Here is a 14,524-nt window from a genome sequence, read left to right on the forward strand (position 1 = left end):
ACCGCATCCCAAAACCAGTCCAGCTCGTCCCTGCCTCCCTAACCTGTTCTTCCTCCCACCTATCCCCTCCTCCCACCTCAAGCCGCACCTCCATCTCCTACCGACCAACCTCATCCCGCCCCCTTGACCTGTCCGTCCTCCCTGGACTGACCTATCCCCTTCCTAACTCCCTACCTACACTCACCTTTACTGGCTCCATCCCCGCCTCTTCGACCTGTTTGTTTCCTCTCCACCTATCCTCTCCTCTATCCCTCTTCTATCCGCCTCCCACTCTCTCCCTATTTATTTCAAAACCCCCTTCCCCTCCCCCTTTTCTGATGAAGGGTCTAGGCCCGAAACGTCAGCCTCTCTGCTCCTATGATGCTGCTTGGCCTGCTGTGTTCATCCAGCCCTGCACCTTGTTGTCTTGGATTCTCCAGCATCTGCAGTTCCTACTATCTCTGAAATTTATTGTATGTCACTTAACAGCCAGTTATATTTTATATTTTAGATTAAAGTGGTTAACAAGGCATATGGCACACTTATCTTACTAGTCGAGGCTTAGACTTTCAGAGCATAAAGGTTATTCTGGAACTGTCTAAAGCATCAGTTAGGCCACAGTCAAAGCATTGTGTACAATTGTGGAACCCAGATTGTAAGACGGATGTGATAGCACTGGAGAGGATGCACAGGAGATTTGCCAGGATGTTGCCTGGGCTGGAGCATTTCGGTTATGAGGAAAAGATTGGATAGACTGGGATTATTTCCTTTGGGCAGAGGCAATTAGGAGGGGATATGATTGAGAAGCAACAAATTATGAAGGGCATAAATATGGTATAAATAGGAAGAAACTTTTCTCCTTGATGGAGGGATCACAAAGAGGGGGCACAAACTTAAGAAATAGGTCAGAAAGTTGAGAGATGTGAGGAAAATCTTTCTCACCCAGAGGGTGGTGGGAATTGGAACTCGCTGATTGTACAGGTGGTAGATACAGGAATCGTCATAACATATAAGAAGTATTTAGATGTGTTCTTGTGAAGCCAAGGCTATGGCCCAAGTGCTGGAAAATGAAATTAGAATAGTTTTTGATTGGCACGGACGTGATGGACCAAAGAGTCTTTTTCTGTGCTGTAGATCTTAATGACTCTATTGTAAGGCAGCACAAAGATAAACAGTTAAAGTTGCTGACCCTACACTGGGGTTAATATCTGCTCATAGTTTTCAGCCAAATTCCTGTTTATCATTTTTGTCTCTAAGAAACCTGAAGACAGGGTGAACTGCAGGGGCAAAAGGTTGGGTGGCCTGCAAAGAACATAGGAACAAAGTGATTGGAAGCAAGATGAGCAAAGATGATTTTTTTAAATGCAGTGAGTTCAGTCAAAACGGAATAAATATTAATTCTCAAGAGCAATTCAATAAATATTTGAATGGGAAAATAAAATTGCAGGACTGTGGGGAAGGTCAAATGATTAAATCCCATGGGATCAATTGGAGAGGGCTCCCAAAAAGATGACAGAACTACAACGGACCTAATGACCTTTCTCTGTGTTTTATTTATCTGCCTTTGAGCGCAAGCCTTAGAGGTGACTTACTTATGTTGGTGATTAAATTCAGACACATCTCGAGAAAAGTAAACTTGTTTTCAGCAGCAATCTGCTGTTTTCTGACCACAACATGCAGTGATCTCAGATAAAAATCAACGGAGTCAAGCAGCACTAAAGAGGCAAGTGAGGAGAATGAAGTGAGAAGTATAATGGAGAAACCTATCCTTGCGTTAGAGTAACTGTCTCATAAATCAGGGGCTTTGCTGACAAGACTCATATTCCCCTAGATACATCCTGAAATATTCCCAGTTGCTATGTTTTGAGTAGTCTTTAAAGCACATTTGAAATGAACTGTAGCACAGCCTGGCTTTTGTGCAACAATGCAATTTAAGTCTTATCTTCTCCCTTAGGGTTTATTTGCCATATGATGAAATCCCTGCTAATTTAACCAATGTTAATTCAGAAATCTCGAGCATCAGGCAGACTTTCACATAATGTTAGATTCAGTCTGCTGCGGATATTAATCTGTTAGCAAGTTTTAACTAGGTTATGGCAGCTCCATTTATATAATTCAAAAGGGCACTGGATAAAATAAAGCGGGAAAAGATTAGAGGAAATAGCTCCACAGTCAAAGAACTAGCTTGGTGTTGACATGTTTTCCAAGTGATTTTCTCCTGCGCTGAATTTTCAATGGTTCTATTCACACCAGGTAATTGTTTTTTTTCACAAGATACCCTCCATATTTCTTTCCTTCAACCCGACAGTTCCAATCCAGACAAGGAGATATAACTATTGGAAATGCTGCGGTAGTCGTTGAGCTGGCAAGAATAATGATAGGTGTGATGACTTCATCGACTAGATTGCAAACTTATGATTTTTCCATGAAGATAAACTTGAACAATTAAGTCCCTCCTCAGAAAGTGAGCCAAGATTTTTGTCATCAGGTGGTGAGTGTTGTAATCTGTGTGCCCGAACTGCCAGCATATGATATTGATGTGACTGAGAAGCCTTGGGTAGATTTGCCACTACCAATCATTCATATTGGTATTAGTCTCAATTACTGGTACCAAGTCTGGTATTCTTTTGACATAAGAAAGGCCCCATCTTGCTAAACAGTTATTAAATTTATTGTATATCACTTAACAGCCAGTTATATTTCATCTGGGATACACAGTGGCCTCTTGTGAGACATCAGGACAAACTTAACAAGTAAGTATACATTACTTCTAGCTATATTGACTTAGCACTAGATGACAACTGAACAGCACACTGATTAGCTCCTCTCAAACTGCAGGGTTTTATGTCTTGATAGGCAGATCTTATCTCATGATGTCAGTTACCTCTCTCAAGTACTAACTGCTTAATGTAACCTTAATACTCCTAAGCCTTTTCCTTGTTATTTTATTGTTGGTACAGTTTCCAATGATTAAAGTAGGTTTATAACTATACCATCCCCCTCCATGATACTAACTTTATAAATGACTTTGTTGGGTTGGAAATTGCAAATCAAAGACCAATCATTCAGGCATAATTCATTGTTGTACCAGAACCCTGATAGATCTTTGATGTTTGGAATGCTGTTTATAGAAGACATCTTTCAGCATGGATGTCACTGCTAAAAGTTTGTTTCCCTCAGAGGAACCTGAGTTTTCTCAAATTGTGTCAGAGAAGATAGTGGCATTTCTGAAAGAGATAACTTCTTTTGATAAGTTGGACCAACATGTAGTCCTTCCATTTCCAGTCTTTGGATACCTTGTCTCTTTACTAGGTTCAAACCTAGTAATGGTAAGGTCCTGAAGAGTGTTGTGGAACAGAGGGACCTAGGAGTACAAGTACATAGATCATTGAAAGCATCATCACAGGTGGAGAAGTTCATGAAGAAGGCAATTAGCATGCTAGCCTTCATCATTCAAGGCATTGAGTATGGGAGTTGGGTGTTATGTTTCTGTTTTATAAGTCATTGGTGAGGCTGCACTTGGAGTATTGTGTATGGTTTTGGACATCCTGTTATAGAAAAGGCATGGTTGAACTGGAAAGTGTGCAAAGAAGAGTTACGAGGATGTTGCCAGGACTAGTAGGACTGAATTATATGGAGAGGTTGGTCAGGATAGGATTTTATTCCTTGGAACATTGTAGAATGTGCAGTGATCTTATGGAGGGGCATCGATAGGATGAACGCATTTAGTCTTTTTCACAGGGATGGGGAATTGAAAACTGGAGGGCATAGGTTAAAGGTGAGAGGGGATAGATTTAAGAAGAACCTGAGGGGCAACTACTTCATGCAGAGAGTGGTGCATATATGGAATAGGCTGCCATAGAAAGAGGTTGAAGCAGGTATATTAGCAACATTTGAAAAAAAACATTTGGATATGTACATGGATAGGAAGGGTTTAGAGGGATATGGACCAAATGCAGACAATTGGAACTAACTGAGTGGGCACCATGGTCAGCATGGACCAGTTTGGGCCAAATGACCTGTTTCATGCTGTATTACTCTATGACTCTGTGATAATAATGCTAACTGAGTTTCTTTGGTATTGGTTATTCCACATCTCTAAACTGACTTTAGAAAATCCACAACCAACCTTTGGTATTTGTGGAGTTGTACAACTTGGATGAACAGATTTTGAGAAGATATCCATGGTTGGAAACCATTGAATAGTTCGTTCAAACTTGTGAATTCAGTAGAAACCTCTGATTGCTTAGTCATAAAGCCATAGAGATGTACAACACAGAAACAGACCCTTCAGTCCAACTTGTCCATGCCAACCAGATATCCTAAATTAATCTAGTCCCATTTGCCAGCATTTGGCCCATATCCCTCTAAACCTTTCCTATTCATATATCCATCCAGATGCCTTTTAAATGTTGTGATTGTACCAGCTTCCACCACTTCCTTTGGCAGTTCATTCCATACACACACCACCCTGAAAAAGTTGCCCCTTAGGTCCCTTTTAAATCTTTCTCCTCTCACCTTAAACATATGCCCTCTAGTTTTGAACTCCCTCATCCCAGGGAAAAGACCTTGGCTATTCACCCTATCCATGCTCCTCATGATTTTACAAACCTCTATAATGTCATCTCTCAGCCTCGGATACTCCAGGGAAAATCGTCCCAGCCTATTCAGCCTTTCCCTATTGCTCATACCCTCCAACCCTGGCAACATCCTTATAAATATTTTCTGAACCCTTTCAAGTTTAACAACATCTTCCCTATAGCATGGAGACCAAAATTGAATGCAGAATTCTAAAAGGAGCCTAACCTGTGACCTGTACAGCTGCAACATGACCTCCCAACTCCTACATTCAATGTACTGACCAATAAAGCAAGGCGTACCACATGCCACCTTCAGTACCCAGTCTACCTGGGACTCCACTTTCAAGGACCTATGAACCTGCACTTCAAGGTCTCTTTGCTCGGCAATACTCCCCATGTCCTTACCATTAAGTCTATAAACCTTGCCCTGATTTGTCTTCCTGAAATGTAGCACCTCACATTTACCTAGATTGAATTCCATCTGCCAATCTTCAGCCCACTGGCCCATCTTATCGAGGTTGCATTGTACACTGTGGTAACCTTCTAGGCTGTCCACTACACCACCAATTTTGGTGTCATCGACAAACTTACTAACCATACCTCCTATATTCGCATCAAAATTATTTATATAAATGACAAAAAACAATGGACCCAGCACCAATCCTTGCGGCACACTGCTGGTCACATGACTCCAATCCAAAAAGCAACCCTCCACCACCACCTTCTGTCTTGTAAGTTCTCCCTGTATTCAATTTGATCTAACCTTGTTAAACAGTCTAATATGCAGAACCTTGATGAATGCCTTACTGAAGTCCATACAGACAACATTCACTGCTCTGTCTTCATCAGTCCTCTTCGTCACTTCTTCAAAAACTCAATCAAGTTAGTGAGACATGAGTTCCCATGTACAAAGCCTATTTTGACTGTCTCTAATCATTACCGCCTTTCCAAATACATGTAAATCCTTCATAGTCATAGAAATTTTGTAAGACAACGATGCATTTAATCTTGAGTGGTATATATTTTCTCCTAGGTTCAGCAAACAATGCTTTGAGACCTATGAAGTTTCCCTTGTGTTCAGTCAAGTTACATCGATCACTGGTATTTGGTTGAGGGTATTCCACATCCTGTAAAATTTTAAGAGCAAAGTATGTTTTTCTACTGAGAAGTAGGAAGTGTTAGTTTCCAATGGCATACAACAGTTCCACATCATAGTAGTCTCTGTATTTTAAGAACTGTTTGATAAAAATTGGCATTCTACTTGTATCATTCAGTTCTCCATCAAAAACCTACAGTTTCATTCTCTTCAACCAAGGAATTTTCTCAGTTATTACAGTAACTGCGTCAAATTTTAACTTGGTGGATAATCTTTAAGCTGTTTGATCATTTTCATATCTAGTTCAGATGAGTTTTTATTATTAAGAAAAGTTGAGACATTTCTTCCAAAGGTGGCTTTTGATTGTAAAATAATACGTGTTCTAATAAAGGTATTCTGAATTTTCATTCAAAGACACATGCTGAAGGTGTTAAAATCTTCGGACATGTCATCATTATTAATTCTGCGGTTCAGCAGTGCTTTTGACTCTTGCAGGTTTTCTGGCAATGTCACTGTTTTACTAAAATTGCATTAGCAGGATAAGGCTGTACATTGTTTCTATTGATGTGATTTGTTAACTCCTCAACTGAACGAGTAACTTCCAGAACCAAGAATTTAAATTTGTCTCGCATTGACTTAGAATGTAATGTTTAGGTCTTTTAATACCTAAGAAAGTTGCCAAAGTCTGATGGGCATCTTGAGCTAAATTGCTCAATTCCTGTTATTAACTTGTAGGACTTTTTGCGGATTTCAGCTTCCACCATTGTCTGGATAATTCTTCCCAATATCAGATCCTGTTTTGATTGTGATATATCTGAACAGATGAATCAGAAATTCTGACAACATTTCTGTCTCAAAGTAGTTCTGGTTGTAAATCACTACAATCACAAAGTTGTAACAATGGGTCAGATTCTCCTGGAAGGTTATCCTTCGATTAAATATTGTTGTATCCAATAGATGAGTAGTATTCAGGATCAAGGACAGTAATTGCTGCCTCTTAGTGATAAATTTGCTATCCAGGTCTCCTCATAGTTTTTGTAACATTGGTTATAACAATGTAACTCATACCTGGTTGCTATCATGTAATAAATTATGCCCATTATTCTTGCAACAGTTCTGTTAACTAATGCCAATCTCCTGCCTTTTCTCTATATCTCTGTACACCATTTATAATCAAATAATCATCCAATGCCCTCTTGAATGCCTCAATTGAACCTGCCTCTGCCTGAGGCTGTGCATTCCATAACTTAACTACTCAGTGAGTAAATTGTTTTATCTTCTCAAATTATGCTTGCTTTTTTTGCACATCACTTTTTAAATCTATGCCCTCTCATTCTTTATTCTTTTCTGGTTGGGAAAAGCTTCTCCCTGGTGACTCTATTTAGCCCACTCATGATTTTGAAAACCTTCATGAAATCTCTCAGCCTTTCCGCTCCACGGAGAACAGTCTCAAATTTTCGAATCTATCCTCATAACTGCAATTTCTCATTCCTGGAATCATTCTTGTAAATTTCATCTGTATTCTGTCCAATGCCTTCACCTCTGTTTAGTTAAAGTGGTACCCAGAACTGAACACAACACTCTAGCTGGGGTGTAACAAATGTCTTGTATAAATTCAACATCACCTCCTTGCTCTTGTAGTCCCTGGCTCTATTAATAAAGCCAAGAATGTTGTATTATTTATAAACTGCTCTCTTCACTTTCATTGATCTGTTCACATGTCCACCTAGAATTTATAAAAAATGTAGCACAGCGAACCACTTCAAATGTAAAATCAGAGAAGACTGGAGAAACTCAGCGAGTCTGGCAGCATCTGTGGAGAAACAGATTTAATATTTCAAACTCAGTATGACCATTCTTCGGTAATGGAGCTGAAATTGCTAGTTTTTATTTGTTGACAGATGGGAGAAGGAGTAAGTGGGATAGATTGTGAAAGTGTCCAGAGCAAAAGACACAGGCAGTGATAATAGTGGTAAAGGCAAGTTAAAGATTTTAAAAATGCTGAGGGCAAAATCAATAAGACTCAGCTGGAGGAGGATGGGGAATGTGACACTTAGAATAACGAAGACAGTGGCATAACGGTAATGTCACTGGACTAATAATCCAGAACTGCAGTCTAATGTTTTGGGGACAGATTTGAATTCTGTCATGGCAGATGGTGAAATTTGAATTCAAAAAATAAAATAGAGTTAAAAACTGGCCTAATGGTGAGCATGTAACTTCTGTTGATTGTCAGAAAAAAAAAAACTATCTACTTCACTGATACCCTTTAAGGAAGGAAATCTGCCACTTTTCCCTGATCTGACCTACATATAACTCAAACTCACATTGATGTGTTTGACTTTTAAATATCCTCTGAAATGGTCATATAAAACTATCCAGAACAAGGGGCAATTAAAGATGGAGAAAGATGGGTTTAGGCGGAAACACCCACATCTCATGAATGAATAAAATTAATATGGTGGGCATGCATTGGGTGTGGTGCTCACAATTATTTAAATTGTGAATAATTCATGAGTCTAAGAATAACAACGGTGATCAGAGATTCGCAAAGCATGCTTATGGTACGTTAATCTTGCTATTGCCCATTTAGTGGCAATCATATTTTGCTTTGCAAATAGCCACAGGCTTTTTTTTAACAAACAGCAATTGATACCTAATGTTGTAAGACTCCTGATCTGGAATAGTTAATTTTCAGTGCTAGAGAGGCTGCTTGGTAGCTAAAACTCTATTTTGAAGTGGTTTGAATTAACCTTTAGGGCTAGTTTACCTTTATATTCACCGTACAAGGAGCAACACATTGATGTATGTGTTTCAACAGCAAGAAACTATTTTTGCAAAGCAAGTCGCAGAGTGACCTATCACTAGCAGCAATTTTTAGATTTCGGCTGCACATTTGCTCTGCACATGAAGGTGCTGTATCGTATTTGCATAAAATATAAGGAGCATTGTAAAATGTAATGCATTTGCCTCACCATTATTTTGGTAGCACATTTCAAACTGACCAAACTATTCAGAGGCCCAAATTATATTCCTTGCTGGAATCCAACATTTGGCAATGACCTGGGTGTGTTTTCTGTAAATGTCTTATGCTGATCTGCAATGCATCCCACATTATCCCTGGGAAACTGATAGAAAGCCTTGTAAACACAATCAAATTTGCCAGTTCAGCTGTGGATCCTGCTTTCATTTATTCTAAAATGTTCTGATGCAAAGGAACATTTTGAATCATTCATTTCTCTGTGAAATATCCACACACAAAAAAATTTAAAAGCCATGCTCGCCTCCATAATTTTCACTCGGGTGCCTACTAATATTGAACCATAATGGATTAAACAGGTGGGTAACTTGTTGAGGCAAGCTACCAGGAAATAACTTCAACGTCTAAATTAGTTCTCATTCGGTACAGTTCAACAGTAATATACTGACATTGGAAGCTTCCTGCAAAGTAAGCTTTTCTCGTTGCTCACAGCACGCTGGCAATATACTCACTGAGAACTAACAACATTATTTGTTGCTCCTGCTGATTTTGAGGCACCTTCTTTTAATCAGAATCTAGTCGCCAAGGCAAAAGAGCACAAATCACATTGTTAAATTGAGTGTTGTGCCAACTGCACTGTTGGACCATAACTAATTCGTTTTTCATCTAATTTCCGTCAATCCTGATCTTATTTGTGAATCCTGTTCTTTAAAGGCTTATATTGCATGGCTAGCTGTAGATGAGGGGTTAAATATGCTAATGGAGAAAAAAAAACAAAAAGCTATCTCATAAAATTAATATATAGTGCTGTGATGAAAGCAGAGCCTCTATATGCATTCTTCCCATTCTGCTCACCATCTTAATATTCAGCTCAAATAATATCGTAGTAATGAGTTCATCAATTTAGCTGAGATAAATGTTCAACAAGGAATAGACAGACCTATCCACCTGCCAGAATGAATGGAATGGCTTATAATGTCATTGTTTCCCTGACAAGGTTGTCTAGACTAAATGTATGTCTTTTCCAATATATTCTTCTTAAAATGCTAATAACTGTGACTTTGCTTCCATAATTATAATCTCTGACATGACTACTTGTTTCATTCTTGAGTTTGAAGGTATTCTGATTTTGGACAGCTAATCTCCAGATTTTGACTGAGATCTGACAACCAACTTGAACAAATCCTCTATTTTGTGTTATTTCTTGTGATCAATGTTGTTAAGTATCATTCAACATTTGGGTACGTTCTTTTGAAAGGGAAACTAGGTATCTATAATAAATTTACATACAATTTTTACTTGTGCTAATGAACTTCATTGTTGATCAGGGTGCTGTAACCTTAGTTTTGCTTCAGAAGGTCGTGGGTTCTTGTCCACTCACTAAGAATCAGCTGTAAAATCTACGCTGCTTTATTAATGCAGTGTTGAATGAGCTGGCGTCTTTTAGATGACAGGCAAAACCAGAGTCTTGTCTGATCATTCAGGAGAATGAAACCAATCTCAATGCACCGTTACAAAGAAGAATAGGGAGCTCTCTGTCCCGGGCAATACTTAGCCCTCAAACAGCACATGATTAACAAAAACAGAAATTGCTGGAGAAACTCAGCACACCTGACGCAGTCTGTGAGAAGAAAGCAGAGTTAGTGTTTCAAGTCTGGTCACTCTTCAGGACCGAAAATAGCTGGAAAAAGGTGGTATTTATGCTGAAGATAGAGATATGGTTAGTTTGAGAGGGATTCAGGAGTACAGCGGGGGATGGGGAATGAGTGAGTGGATGGGTAGGGATACAGCCAGAGAGAGAGAGAAGAAAAGGCGGCACGGTGGCTCAGTGCTTAGCACTGCTGCCTCACAGTGCCAGGGACCCGGGTTCAATTCCAGCCTTGGGCGACTGTGTGGAGTTTGCACATTCTCCCCGTGTCTGCGTGGATTTCCTCCGGGTGCTCCGGTTTCCTCCCATAGTCCAAAGATGTGCAGGTGGATTGGCTATGCTAAATTGCCCATAGGTCGCAGGGATGTTTAGGTTAGGTGGGTTAGACAAGGGAAATGCAGGGGTGGGGGAATGGATCTGGGTGGGATGCTCTTCGGAGGGGCAGTGTGGACTTGTTGGGCCGAATGGCCTGTTTCCACACTGTAGGGTTTCTATAAAAAAAAGGAAGTCAAACAAAAGAATGGTTGATAGTAAGCCAGGGAAAAAGAAAGGCGGACAATGGAGACAGTGAGTAGGCAAAATTGGGTAGGCTGTATTGAAAGAAGTTTACATCATGACAGGGCCTAGGTTGTGGGAGTGGGGAAAGGGCAGAGGAGAGGGTGTTCAGTCCCTAAAATTTTTGAACAGGATATTTAGTCCTGAAGATTGCAAGGCCCCTCAAGTTGAAAATGAGATGCTCTTCCTCCAGCTTGTGCTGATCATCACTGGAGCACTGCAGCAGGCCTGATACAGAAATATTAGACAGGGAATATGGTGGTGTGTTAAAGTAGCAGGCAACTGGAAGCTCATTTTTATGGACAGAATGCAGGTTTTCTGCAAAATGGTCATTCAGTCTGCATCTTATCTAATTATTTGCATAATTTTGTCTCTGGCATCTTGCTACAGATAAATTGATTGTATGTTTTTTTCATAGCAACAGTAACTAATGGACTGGGCTAATCTCTTTGGGCTTTCTGGTGTAGGCATATTAGACTGCATGGCCTCCTTCTGTGCCATGGCACTTCTGTGATTCTGATTTTGTGACTTCCAAAGGTTGTGAACAATGTTACATAAATGAAGCTTGCTGTCTCGGATGTGGCGAATATATCTTTCAGTTGCCTTCAATGTGCTGCAGGGCTATCATACCTTCCTCGCCATTCCCTGGAATCTCATCCAAATAGCCACTGTTACTGTGAGACCAGACCTGGGAAGAGGTAGCTCCTTTAACCATGGAAATGGCAACACTATGGAGCCTTGATCATTTTCTGACTTGATACCTGCTCTTAGATGTTTGCTGAGTTACAGGCCCTGACTCCTGGTCTGGTCCTTCTCCTTCTGACTTCAGTGTTCCTATTCCCACCTTGGTTAGGGAGACCAACTTCTCACAGGTGACGGGTCTCAGCTCCCCCAACCTGTTCCCAATAGAAGAGTAGATGTCTCAAAATTGATTTCAGCCTTCCTTCAATGTTGATCCCTTCTGAGCAAATCTTCCAAGGTTTCTGCTTCACCCTGCACTTAAATATGTTCCAGCAGAGCGTGCAAGGTACTCCAAAATGTCAGCAGACGGCAACTGCCTCCCACTGACTCTAACTTGACTGGCGACATGTAAGTGAACTCATGTTGGGGCATGTAGGGAGATGTTGAATTGAAAAGGCCTTTCCCACCTTAAACCGTCCAGTAATTAAAATCTCTAACACTCCCATCTCAAGTTTTTCCATGTTCCCTGAAAGATTAAACCTGGAACTTTCTGACAGCATCAATCTTGTACGTCTGAAAAACTGATCCAACATGTTTGAGTTTTGGAGGCATTGGTTACAATCTTTTGAAAATCGTGATTTTAGGCCACTATGAAAAATGACTTCAAATCTGCTGCTCAGGTAGCAGCCTTCTTGCTCCTGAGACAAAAGGTAATGACCTTCTCTGGAGACGAGTGAAAAATCTAGAGAGCTAGCATTCTAGTGTTGAAGATGTGAATTTTCAGATGAAGCACCAAGGTCACATCTCCTTTTTCATGTAATCATCAAAATTCCCTTGACATCATTTTGAAGAAGTGTTGGAAGGTTTTCCCCAGAGTCTTGGTCAACATTCATCTCTAAAGTGCAGAGGAATTTATCCAGTAAATTCCTCTAATTCACCACATCTTAAACAATTGTTGCTTTATCCTGAATGAGTGTTTGAGTGTTGGAGTTGCTGTCAGGCAGGCAAGCATAATATATTTCATTGTGATCCTGAATAGTGCCTTGTAAATGGGGAACAGGTTCTGGGGAGTCAGGCGATAAGTTACTTGCCACAAAACATCCGATGTCTGAAATGCTCCTATAGCCAGCTTATTTGTATGGCTGGTCCAGTTTAGTTTCTGATTAATGACAACTTCCCGAATGCTAACGGTACAGGATATGGTGATGGGAGTAACTTCGAAAGTCAAAGGAAGTTGGTTAGAAATTACACATTTGCAATACCAATTAGCAATTAGTCGAGATTTAGGTCAAAGGCTAATTACAGCGCATGAATCCGTGGGAAAATCTCCTCTCTGTCCTTGCGGTCATAAAGCCCTTTGAGCTTTCAGCATGCTCTTGTAATATTTCATTGTATATGGGAAAGAGATTTGCTGCTGGTGCTGATAAAACCTGGGGATTAAGGCTGACTGTGTATAGGACTCCTCAAATAGGTCAAGCCATGAATACACATAGGGAAGGGACCAAGGCTTTCTGAGGCCTCATTCTGGTACTTGGTAGATTGGACTCAAGTCCAGAAGAACTGTTATAGAATTTGGCTAATTCAATCATTTCAGGGAGAAAATGCACTCCATTGTAGCAAAAGAGCTAACTTAGATGATATATTCTCCTGAAATAGTTTGGTTATATCTTGAAGAATGACTGAAATCACTGGGGGTTTTCCACATCAGTCAAAGCGTCAATTATATTTTGATCGCTTGAGTGGCTGGCTATTGAAGTCATGATTGAACCTTTCGCTGCATTCGTCATCCTTTCCTAATGGTAACAGTTATATCTCTATATTTTTAAAACAGCATTCCACTTTAGATTCAGGATCACAGTGCCACAGTTTCAAAATCATCTGTTACAAACAACCATTGAGTCAAAAATCTAAACTTGGCAGCCATGTTTCCTGAATGAGCACTTGCTGCAAAGTCTGTATTCAATGTTCTTTAGTGTGAGCCAGAAGACAGTGGAGGGTTTGTTTTACATGAAAATGGCCCATCTTAAAACTGTGTAATTGTTCTGTATGTATGTTATTGCATATTCAATAAAAAAAATACTCTAATAAAAAATGGTGACCTCTTTACTAGTTTAAAAGACAGGTTGCTTATGAAATCTAAATAAGCACTTTTTAAAAAAAAAAGTAAATGGTTCTCGGTTTCTGTTCAGAAAGGAAACTGTGAATGCTGGGACCCACCCTGATGAGCTGCAACACCCAGGGCTTTGGTCTCCATACCAAATGCCAATCCACATCATGCTGTCATTAATCACTAAAACTCTGAGGTTAGCATTAATCTCATCATAAATAGGACTAAATGAAAACCCAGCCCATGTTACAAATCAAATTCACCCAAAGTCCACTTCCTGCATCCCCCTGTCAAGCAATTACAAGGCTATTGCTTTGATTGAAAAGGGGAATGCTCCTGTTACACACAGTGACTGTACAATTCTATCAAAAGATGTATATTTTTCAGGTTTTGAGCCTTAAACCTACAATAGAAGCTCAGTGAATAAAGATCTTCCAATTCATAGGAAATGCAATCTTACGCACCTAAATTGCCTGAACTGAGTAAAAACAGAAAGCACTAGGGAAACTCAGAAGGTTTGTCTGCATTTGTGCAATGCAGAATTCACAGTATTTCGCTTTTATTTATTTCAATTGATCACATTCCTACAGGTATTGTGACGCCATAGTCTTACCAGAATGTTGGCTGCTCTCTCATTAGAGAGACACGGCTGGTGGTGACTTAACCTGATAGCTGCCATACCTCAGGCAAAGGGAGAGGTTGAGAAGGAGAGTCCTTCATGGTAACCTCAACCGGTGATGGGAATTGAACTCACACTGTTGGAATCATACTGCTTTGCAAACCAAACAGCGAACTGAGCTAAACTGAACCTCCGTCCACCCCACCCCACCCTGCCCTTACTACATGACCAATTACACACTTAGTAGATTCATGCTGTTCATTCATATCTGTAAAGACA

Source organism: Rhincodon typus, chromosome 5 (genome assembly GCF_021869965.1).
Source record: "Rhincodon typus isolate 14 chromosome 5, sRhiTyp1.1, whole genome shotgun sequence".
NCBI classification, from domain to species: Eukaryota; Metazoa; Chordata; class Chondrichthyes; order Orectolobiformes; family Rhincodontidae; genus Rhincodon; species Rhincodon typus.